This window comes from Microplitis demolitor, chromosome 3, assembly GCF_026212275.2.
Source record: "Microplitis demolitor isolate Queensland-Clemson2020A chromosome 3, iyMicDemo2.1a, whole genome shotgun sequence".
NCBI classification, from domain to species: domain Eukaryota; kingdom Metazoa; phylum Arthropoda; class Insecta; order Hymenoptera; family Braconidae; genus Microplitis; species Microplitis demolitor.
The window spans coordinates 18,185,343-18,197,588 of NC_068547.1; the positions used below are offsets into that span (position 1 = coordinate 18,185,343).

The following is a 12,246-nucleotide window of genomic DNA, read 5'->3' on the forward strand; positions in this document are numbered from 1 at the left end:
ATATATATATATATATATATATATATATATATATATATATATATATATATATATATATATATATAGGTGTGCCATAAAAACCCCGATGGTCCATTCTTCTGGGAGTTTCTTTAGTTAGATTTACGATTTCTCGTGCACGTGTTCACAAAAGATCACTGGCAACTCAAAGACGTCCTGAGCCCACTGTTATATGGTGTATTGTACCAATTGGCCGAGGTGAGTTGTAGGTGGACTAGAATTATGGTATAGGGTGAATATAATGATAATAATAATAATAATAATAATAAAGACGATGCAGAAGATGAAAAAAGGGCTCGCTGTCGTTTGTACGGTCGACCAATTGCTATAGAAACGAGGATAGATGGAAGAGAAATCGAAACGTAAGTGCCGAGATATTGCCAGTGTAAGTAAAGGTATGCTTTAGATAATAAAAGTTTCGAGTCATTGAGTATCATCGTATTTAAGGGGCTGTGACAGACGTAGGCAGTTCGCTTCTTCAAATCTTTTCACTCTTATATACTTTTATATACATATATATCTATATATGTTTTCCTTTTCAATACAAATACGACTATGAGATTCGTGTTTTCTCGCAATCAAGAAGCGGTGATTATTTCTTTATATTCTTCTCATTCGATTCACAATATCAACTTGATCTTATATTTATATATATGTTCAATTATTTGAACCCCGTATTTTTATTTTTATTGGTTATATTTATAACGATGGTTGATTTATTTAAACAGATTTTTTAATATTAACTTGATTATTATGTCAATTTTTATTACTCAATATTTATGTTGGCAATTGGATATAAAATATATGAATTCTGAACAATATATCATTTTTAAAGCTTAAATAGTATTAATAATATTAACAATAATTATTATCATTACCTGCAAATAAAATAATTAATCAGCAGTCATGACATTAAACAACAGGAAAAAAAAGTTTATAACAAAAAATATTATTTTTTTTTTTTCACATTAAAGATTGATCATTAATTCAGTATACGATTAAAAAAATATAAAGTTACTTAAAAAGAATGTTTTTTTTTTTTTTTTTAGGTCAACTTCAACTTCATTGCTGCTCATTAATTTTAGTAAGTACCAGTCATTAAACTTAAATATTAATAAAAAAAAAAAAAAAATACTTTAATCAGTGAGTGAAATTGCAAAAAGAAACTTCAGTAATTAAATGACATGCCAATCAAATTTATGAAATATTAAATTCATCTTTAAAGTAATTAACGTTCTTAACGTGAAATGCGATTTTTATGATAATTTAATGGAGAAAAATAATTATTTAAAAAATTAAAAATTAAATTTTTTTTTTTTAATGAAATTGATGCGTTTGGATAAAAAGTCTCAGCTATATAAATTTATTAACATTTTTTAAAAATTACCATAGATTTTTTTATATTTACATTTAAACTGACAATGACTTTCTCAAAAGTTTAAAATGTTATTTTAACTTTCATTCAAGTTTGTTCTGTCCAATTGGAAAATTTAAAGAACGTTTTCTTTGTAGCCCAAGTTGGACGGAACACTTGAATGCTCTTCTCATAATAAATAATAATAATTTTTTGCCTGCGACGAAAAAATGTTTAAGAAAATTTTCGTTTCTTAGCTGACTCACCTGGCGGGCATGCAAATAACAATGAAGTAGATTTGACGTTGAGGATTGACTTAATATGTCTATTATCGAAACCAATAAGCCATATTATTATATACGACATCTGGTAAAGCAATTTATTTATATAGAAAAAATACACATATATCTATAATAATGTATAAGATAAATATAGAAAACCAATGAAGTTAAAATTTCCAATAGATTAATATTATTCTTCAAATATATATATATATATATATATTTATTTCATAAAAATATTTCTATGAGCTTCGCTTAAGAATAATATTCTCGGCGAATAACTTTTAACATACGTTTGAATTTGAAATCCATTCAGTAATATTATGCCGCGGCCACTGAATCTTTTGACTGCGTGATTCGAGGCATGGGATATACCTTTATATTTGAAATAGCTTTTCTTATAGTCACTAAAAGGCGTCAAATAATACAATAATTGTCCCTTTTAACTATTCAAAAGATACATTTTTAAGAAATTTGTCTCTATATATTTTTCTATCATCAGAATATTCTTACTAAATTTTTTTAAACTTCTTTTTAAATTTATTCACTCGTATTAATTGATTTATACATCATAATTTTTTTTTTCAACAACAAAAATGAAATTTCAAACATTTATAAATTGCTGAAAAACTATCTTGGAAAAATGTCTACTCACTGTAAAAAATTTACGGAGTGAACGCGGATTAGAATGAAATCTAAATCACTCCGAAATCACTCTGCTGAAAAGACAAACTCTCTTTTCACTCTGTATTCGGAGTTATTTTTTTTTAACTCCGAAATCACTCGATTTGTTACAGTGTAACAAAATTCTTTTTTTGATGGCATAATTAAAATATAAAGAAATGATAATCTTCTTTGTGATAAAATGAATCAGTAATTGAATGAATTTAAAAAAAAGTAACAAGTAATTGTATAGCTAATAATTTAGCGATTTGATACTTGATAGAGAAAAAAAAAGAATCATATTATTCCTTTTGTTAAAAAAAAAATTAAATCTAATCTCACCACGAGCCGTATATGTATAGGTGTACGAAAGATATATAAGTCTTCTACAAATAAAATACAAGAACCAAATATTTGACAATATTTTCCGTAGTTTCCAAAACGTAACTTAATACATGGAGTGCATCAGGTCGAGATTAGGTCGTCCCTTATAAAAACGAGAATTCTTTTATGCGGCGTAAGATCCTCTTGGGGCTAAAGATGTTTTTCTATGGCCTGTCAGTGGTGGTGTCATATTACTCTTATGGAATTTTATGTGTCACATTCGACTGTTTATATTATATACATCGTATAATAAGAGATTTTATATAACATGAGTTTGTCAAGATCTCTTCGATAATCTTAATGGAAATAATATAATTGTATGAATTATTATTATGAAATACTTCAGGTTTAGTTCATCGATTGTCTGATTTTTAATGTGGTAATCTGATGGTAAACCGAAGGGTTTTTTTTTCTTTTTAATACCTATAGAAATCAGTATTTCTATAATAATCTATAATCATAATTATTATATCCAAAATAATTTTTCTAACTTTTTTTTTAAACAACAATTAATTGAATTGTATACTTGTTATCTTAAAATCAATCACTAAAAAGTACTGAAAATCAGTAGATAGTTCCTGCGAATCGGTCCCAAGTACATCACTGATTACATTAGTAATACACGTTGAAAAAAGTGAAAATACGTTCCCTTAACGAAACTATTCCCATTTTTTTTAATGATTCTTTTATGTTAACTTTTCCTATCGGAGATAGTTTTCATTCTTATTCTTGATGGTAATCATTACTATCTCAGAAGGCAAATTGAAAAATTTTTCAGGCATAAGAAATATTACTATCTAAATGGTAACTATTACTATCGACAATAGTAAATATTACTATACGAGAAACGAATAGTTAACAAAAAAGCATGATAATGATTATCACATACAGATGGTAATCATTCCCTATTGCAAGATGGTAATAGTTAGAATTTTTTTTCAGCGTGTATATTTGGTAAAATTTGTGCAGTGAATGATCTCTGATTGGAGTAATTTTCACTGACTCATTTTAAGAGAGAACAATGTGATCAAATTTGATTTTTATTGCGACATGAATTATTAAAAGCAATATGTCATAAAAAAGGGACTTCCTTCTGCTTATTGAAGCGCGAAATTTTTCAGTAGTTTACTTCAAAATTCAGTAAAAACCGATTCTCCAGATAGGGTAGAGGTACCGTTTTTGGTCACTTTAGCGCCAGTTTCGGATACTTGAAAAATTAGAATAATAGTTTATAAAAGACGCAATAACATTACTTACTTTTATAATGTGTTCAAATATACTTTCATTCTACTAATAAAATGGAAATTTTATTTGATACTTTTTCATAAATTATAATAAAGTATTAAATGTCAAAGAGAGCAGTAGCCACGAGATACTTCTACCCTATATTAAATAAAATCGAAACTTCCTGAATTGAAAAATCACAGCTTATAAAACTCATTTCACATTTCGAGAATTCTATTCAGGTTGAAATTAAATTTCTTAAATATAATTATTGATTATTTTATAGAGGTGAAAAAATATGACTAAACGTTTGTTTTATTATTAGAATAGTTTTTGCAAAAGTAATTATAATTACACAGATTTTTCCCATAGAATTCTGAACTTAAATAGGGCTGCCCTCTACCGTGGAAGTTCGTAAGGTCAAAGGACGCGAGGGTTGAAAAATCAAATAACAGATGGTGCGCTAAACTCCCGCTAAACTTACAGGATTTTTTTGTGACCACCTCTACCTGAATGCTGGATACCTGGAACTTTTTTTCCATTTTTCAATTTAAAATAATTATAACGAATGAGTCTATAGAGTAGAGGAGCTAAGTCAACCGCAGATTAGTAGTTATACATGAACATTCGAATATATTTTCATAAAAAATTACAAAAAAATTTTAATTCGCTTAACTCTTTAAATCTTTTCATGCAAACTTACTTTACTAAATTGATTCTTAAATCAAAATACTTGTGACAAAAATTTCAATAATTTTATTTTGAACAATAATCGAACTCAGATATAATTTCGATTATATTACTTTTATAAATAATCGAGCTCAAAAAACAACTTCGATCATTTTTTATTTAATTATTTAATATGAAAAAAATTTGAATAATTTTGAATCAAATAATAATTTTGAGGATTAGGAATGGGAGCTAAAGTCATTTTATTCTATGAAATAAAAAAATTTTTAATTAAAATTCACACAATTTTATTAATATATATTTTGATTACATAAAAAAAACTTAAAGTCTAAACACACAATTATTAGAAACTTCATCATGCAATTGTAAAAAAAAACACAAAAAACCAAACGTAATTTATTAAAACACAAAAATAGTAATGACATAATTAATAAAAAGTGCAGAAAAAATTAACTATAAAGTAATAAGTGGAAAAAACATATATAAGTACATAATATGGATAAAAAAATTTAGATATGATGTACAAAATTTATCAATTAAAAAACGTTACATCGACATTTAAGTCAATTTGTAAACGTCAGTGATCTATTTATCACAATGCATCGCTCGAGCTCTACTCATAATAATTTAAAATCTAGGCTTATACTCATACATTATTATCTAAACTTAAAGTTACATTATCACAGTTTTTAGAAAATTTATTACATATTTACTATTCTATATTCCACATTTTATAAATTGCACCTTTACCGTATCATGGAAGACATTTGATTTATTACATATATTCTTTTAATTTTTCATATATATATATATATTTTTTTTTTTTAATTAAAGCTCCATTATATTGCAAATGTTGAATTAAAACTTAATATCACAGTTTAAAAATTCAAAGAAAAAAAAAAAGATAAAGAAAGAAAGTTGAGATCACAGTAAAAAACTTAATTTTATCTTAATTTATCTAATTAATTATCACAGATAACCATATTATGCGTATAATATGCACTGGGCGGCCTATTCATCGAACGAGGTTCGATATATTTAAAATTAAATTACACTGAGAGAAAAAATAGCATATTTCAAAGAAAAAATTATTAATTTAAAGATTAGCTTACTCAAATAGTGCCAAGAAAATATATTTTTAATTGTAGTAAAAATGGATTGTCTAAAAATTTAATGAATTATAAAAATGAGAAATATTGTACTTCGATGCAGTAAATTTTTTCCTGTTTTTAATATTATGTAGAGTATGGAAAGTAAACATGTTTACTTGAATTTAATTATTTTTTTCTCTCAGTGCACGCAAACAATTAAAAATCATAATAAAAACGAAAACTAATTACAATTATCACATTTTCAATATTCGATTTAAAATATAATGAGATCAGTATTGATAAAATAACATTACTAATATAATAATATAAAATATAATTACTTAATTAAAATTTAATGATATTGCAACAGAGATAAAATAATGATTATAATAAAACTAACAGCTAACGCGATGCAATGGATCGTATTCAAATTAAAGCTCCTTACCAGGAGTGCAAGAATAAAAAAAAAAATTAAAAATAAAATCTCAATTAAAATTAAACGAAAAAAAAAATCTAATCACAAAGTTGTTACCTTATGAAAAAAAAGTCTTTATCTCCTATCAAACTCGATGACAAGACCCTCAGTCCTTTTCTGTTTGATGGCAGGTTTGTATCTTGAAGTAGGTTTACTGTGCGTAGGCTTAAAAGTCTCGAAGATTTCCAGTGGGTTGTTGTTGAGCCGGTTGAAGTGACAGTTGATTCGGTTGTTGACATTTTGCGAAGAGTTTGTAGATGTGTCTAGTCGTCCAGTGGATGCTGTTGTTATCGTCGGGTTTAATTTACAGTACATACTTGTCCAGTGTACCAAGAATTTCTCTCCACTCGTTCCGTAGATTCTCGTGATCAGGATTCTCCTCAATCTCCTCAGCAATCATCGTCTCCAATTGTTCAACAAGTTCGTCATTAGAAACTCGATGTTCGTTAATGTGATTTTCTTCTTCAGCAACCGTATACTGCTTCTGCTTATGCTGTTGCTGATTGTTAGTAATTACGTTTAAATCACATCGTGACAACTTCTTGATGTCTGACTGCTTCTTGAGACTGGCTGCTTGTTTTCTGAACCATTTTCGTAGAGCAATTAAAGTTGTCTTGGTTGTTTTGGTGGTAAAACGTTCGGCGTTGGTCAGCAATACGTTTAATTTTATCATGATTTCAGTGTAATAATATTTCAGTAAATTTAATGTTTTTTTTTTTTTTTTATAGTGTAATGTTATGTAATTGAAGTAATTAACAGATGGCTTTAGGTGTACAGCAAGTGATACACGTGTTCAAATTAAAAACACGAGGCGACTGTCCAAGAGAAGTGATCTGCGTGGAGTTTACGTCCAAGTGTATGTTTGAATGTGGGTGGAGAAGGTATTGCGGTCGTTTATATAGCCCCCAATGTCCACGCATGCGCATTTATATTATTCCTGTGAATACGAGGATGTAAACTGATGTATAAACACCTACACAATTACAAGTCTACCTGCAATAAGTAAGAGGGAGAGCCAGTTTCACCTACACATTTTAATTTTAACCTGTGTTACATCTACTACCACCGTTTCATTCTCCTCAGTTGTAGCTTCCAGCTCAACTCATACATCCATATATAAATATATATGTGAGGGTATAAATGTATAGAAACATATACACTTTAAAGCAAGTAGTGTGTAAAGGCAATGGCCAGCCACGCGCACACACACGTGCAAGGCACGAGGAAAAAGTCGGGAGCGGCCAAGTCGCGCGCGCAGCACGAGCTGCGCACGGTAGCAAGTAACGCATGCGCCGCGCGTGATCTCTAAAAAGGAGTACCGACTATATGTTCGCCAACGCGTGCTAGACAAAGTAGGATGATAAAGAGCGCGGTCTTGTGCTCGGAACGAGCCAGACTCGAGCTTCAGCGCATCTCGTCCCGAGCCGATCGGCTTCCCCGTGACGTAGCTCTCTATACTACTCACTTATGAGGGGCAAAGGAGGAGGACTTTGCACGTGTGCACGATCCAGAAGACAAGGATAAATATAACTAACTTGTAGAGTGAGGTAGGTAGTTATATTGGCTTAAACTGGAAATTGTGTTTGAAAAAAGAAAAAAAAAAGAAAAGGACACGGCTAAGCCGACGAGGACGGTATGATGAGTTTGTATGTCGGATGAAAGGAGATGGGTATATTTACCTTCAATGAATAACGGAGTAACCAAGTCAAACCTGTTGAAGTTGTTAAATTTTTTAACTTCATGAAGTTACAATTAATTTTTTTTTCGCAATTTCTCTTTTTTTTTCGCATAATGAAATAAAATTGTTCTTAACTCCTTATTCGTATTTTTAATTGATTTATCAATTATTTTTGTCCATAAATATTATTTTTTTTTTTTATTCATTTTATGAAGCTACAATAATTATGTCGATCTTATCAATGGTGTTATATTTCGATTAATTAATTAATTATTTTATTTAATTTGTGAAATTGACTTGTTCTTTTTTTTTATTTTGTTTCATAATGTTGCAATTTCAATTGTGTTTTCATTTTGAATGTGAAATATTTGCGGAGTAAACGTGGATTAAATCCGGAGAGATGACTGATTTATTTAATCTCCTGGGAGTGAAATTTACGCCGAATTGGAGTTATTTTTGATATTTAAACTCCGAGCTGGAGTGAATGCAGATTTAAATAAAATCTAGATCACTCCGCTGAAAAAAATTTTCCATTTACTCCGTATACGAAGTGATTTTTTTTACTCCAGAACTCCGAGTAACGAAGCGAATTCGGATTTAAGTAAAATCCATAATCACTTCGATTCCACTCCCGATTTTTTCCACTGTAACTCATGATTTTGTGAATCATTAGATTCTAAAAAGAATAAAAAATTTAAAGGAATATCGGAAATAATAATTTATGATTGAATTAGGTCAAGGAATTAGTGTAACTAAAAATTCACAATATCATCTGTTAGTTACTTTTTTTGCACAATATTATTACCTCAGATACAATAGTATGAAGAGATATTGAAATGCGTTCTTACGATCAGTGAATAAAATATATTACAATAACAATAACGTACAACAATTGTCGGTTTCATGTAACTGCAAGACGTTAAATTGGGTATTCATGATAAACCACCGCCGCACCCCTCTCGTCATCATAACAATATTTTTTTCTCTCTCAAATATACCGTAACACTGATTGAAGAGTGCGGGTTGATGCTCGATCGTATTGATACAACCGCCATCAAACTATTATTCATCGGAAATATATTGAATAACTTTCTTGCATCATCACTTTTACCATATATTCTACTATTTTTTTAAATATACGTACACTCATAAGATAATTATATACTCAATAACTACTTTTTTCGTACCCATTTATCTACAGTACGTTAAAAAAATATAAATAAAAACTTTTATTTAAAAAGTTAATGGATTTAAAATTTATCTCGGGGCAAATCTGCAAAATTGCATCATCCAAAGGCTCGTAAGTTTAAAAAAAAGTTCTTTTATTAAAACCACTCGTCCATTAAAATGAAAATAAAAAAAATTAATAAATAAATAAATGAAAGGATTTTTATCTAATCCGCGTTAAATTAGCATACAACCCTGTTCAAAAATCCCTACAATAGCCACCTTATAAATGTCGGTAATCTCCCCTTTGTAAATGGCGTAATATCAGAATCACCATACACAGCAGAGAGAATAGCATACCCGGAGCCAATGTTGAGCGTAAAGGCATAGCGATTGTTGGGTTGTAAAACTGACCCCTCGCAACGAGCATGCCACGATACATACGGACGGCGTTCCAGCGCCCATTGAAGTAGCGAGTGCTCGCCGGACACCGGGAAGTCACGGCGGTGCAAGTATGAATGGCAAAAAAAAGGGGTACGAGAATGTGTGTATACATACTACGCTACCTCGGCTGGTTCGAATGAGCGTCCGGTTGGTTGCTCGCGTCCAGCACCACCGTTTCAGTTACAATATTTAGATTCCTGACCCACCGCACGTGCATCTGCTGTCGATTCTCCCTCGAACTCGTACTTGCATATTCACAAAATACTTTGTACTCAATGTACTTACGTACACACACATACGTGGAGTCTGAGTACAACAAACCCGTACTCACAAGTACGTTCATTCTCTAAATGCAAATGATGCATAAATACGTATTAAGCCGTCTCGTGAATAATCCGCATTGCAAAATACGTCTTAACTTAACGTTGCATTCGGAGCATTGAAAGTAACAATAAAGTGAAAAAAGTATAAAAAACAAAAATAAAAAAAATGATTATAAGAAAAAAAAAGGGAGAGTTAGAGAAGCGTTATATACGCACACGTGTGTGCATCTTATAGAGAGTTTTTAAATAAGAAGGGGCGCGGGTGTGTGTTTGTAGCCACTGAAGGGTGTCCCCCACTACCACCACCTCCTTCTTCTCCTCCCTCACTCACTCATCATCCGTCTATAGGCATTACCAAGTATACGACGCATGGTGGCAGCTGGAGTTTCGCGCGTGAGAACTCGGTGGCTTCGAGGTTCCCTGGTTCCCCGTCGCCACCTGTCCTCGTGCCGGTCTCGAGGCGACCCTCTACTCTACTCTACTCTACACAGCACACATACCTACACACACGCTCATTCTTCCCCATTTAATTCTCTCGTACTTGCTCACACTCTCAAAAAATCTAAGACCATCCAACTAAAGCATCTTGACAAAGTCTTATGTTATATGCTCACATATATACATACATATGTATACCTTTTACCCCTAAGAGTTTATAAGTTCCGTAATCACGCCTAGTTGTAGCCTGCTTTATCCCTAACACCGCTGACTATTCTGTCCTTATTTATCCACTATTTCATATCCCTCTATATATATATATCTATATATCGCACTTGTGTTTACTTCTCGAGTGTGCACGAAGCGTGGGGGTCGTGTGCAAGAAACGTGTATCAATTTTTTTCTATTTCTTTATTCTTTTTCTCACCAATGATATTTTTCATTTTTTTATCTTAAGCTATTTCTTTTCTTGTTTCTTATATTTTTTTTTATGTATATATATATATGATATATGTATGTATGTATTTTTTTCTGTGGGAATAAGAGATCGAGTTTTTACTCTCTCCCCTACTCTGCTAGCACTTGACGAAATAAAATGAAGAAAAAAAAAAATGCGCGTGTTTTTTAACTTGAGAAATGATAAAGAGGGTGAGCTGTGTAGTCTATATATGTATGTATGATATAAAAAAGGGATCGTATCAGGACAAGCTGTAGGATGAATTTATGAGCTGCTGCCACTCCAATTGTACGTTATACCCGAGGCGCGTTACCGATCAAGAAGAAAATTGGAGCGAATACATAATACATAATGGTCGACGAATAAATAAATAAGTATAAGTAAAGAGTGCTGTTGTTGATTCTGATGCTGGTGCTTCAGTTATACGGGAGGCTGTGAGGCCATTGCGGCAGGATAACAGTGGAGTGAACGATGATCCTGTTTGTGGATCAGATCAATGTTGCGCATTCACCGTCGGCTACTGCTTTTTAAAACACTCCTCGGTATACCACCCTTTACTCCCTCACTTATGTATATATTTTTATATTCTGCCCATTTGCATATTCAATGTTGTTTCATGGAGGAGCATATAAATAAATATACAATAAATTTATCAAGAAAAATAATACTAAAATTATTCAATAATTTTTATTTTTACTCTTTAATTATAGTACAAAAAATTTTTTTAAATATACGAACATGGTTGAGTATGATTAATTGAGTGAATTAATTAAAAGAGATTGATTTGGAATTTTATGCCTGATCAAATCGTTCATTTTCATATGTGTCAATCCTCTGGAGATAAATAGTATCCCGGGATCACAGGAAGATTTAATGAAAAACAAAAAATTAATAATAAATAAATAAAATATGACGACAACGTCCTCGTTAACAAGCGGATACGCAATTCATGAAGATTTACAATTTATATGTACGATCGTGATCGAACGGGAGAACTTATGACTGTGTATTTATATATATATATTTATATATTCTATCGAGTATATAAAGTTGATATCTATAAGTATATGTCACAAATGCGCCTGTCAATTCGTATCTGAAACCTTCTATTGAATATATCTGACATTTACACGGAACTAAGTATGACACTGTGATAATCAAGGAGTAGCAATACTCTTTTATCATATGTATAGGAAGTCTGATAATCAAATTAACTGTCGGTTTTCATTTTAGAAAAGATTTTTAATAGTTGTACTTTCAAAGAAGCTTTCAGAGCAATGCACTGTAAAAAATTAGAGAATTTAGAGTGATTACGGAGTAAATAGGGAGTTTGTCTTTAAGCTGAGTGATTTCGGAGTAATCTGGATTTTATTTAAATCTGCATTTACTCCAATTCGGAGTTTTAAGATTAAAATGAACATCTTTTAGAAGTCAATTCCACTTCGAAGCGGATTTTTAACAGTAAATTTTCGAGGGGAGTAAATAAATAAACAGTCATCTGCTCTGCATTCACTCCGGATTTATTCCGGATTCACTCCGCTAATTTTTTAAAGAGCAAT

General features: G+C 30.7%; 1 protein-coding gene across 5 annotated transcripts in view; it reads left to right on the forward strand.

The window, feature by feature from the left end:
- LOC103572983 (tubulin monoglutamylase TTLL4) overlaps positions 1–12,246 on the forward strand; it is a 127,259-nt gene that overhangs the window by 66,815 nt on the left and 48,198 nt on the right. For all 5 annotated transcript variants that reach the window (XM_053737819.1, XM_053737817.1, XM_053737818.1 and 2 more), the window contains exon 3: positions 1,068–1,102. The gene's annotated coding sequence lies outside the window, so the exon portion shown is untranslated. The remainder of the gene's footprint in view (positions 1–1,067; positions 1,103–12,246) is intronic.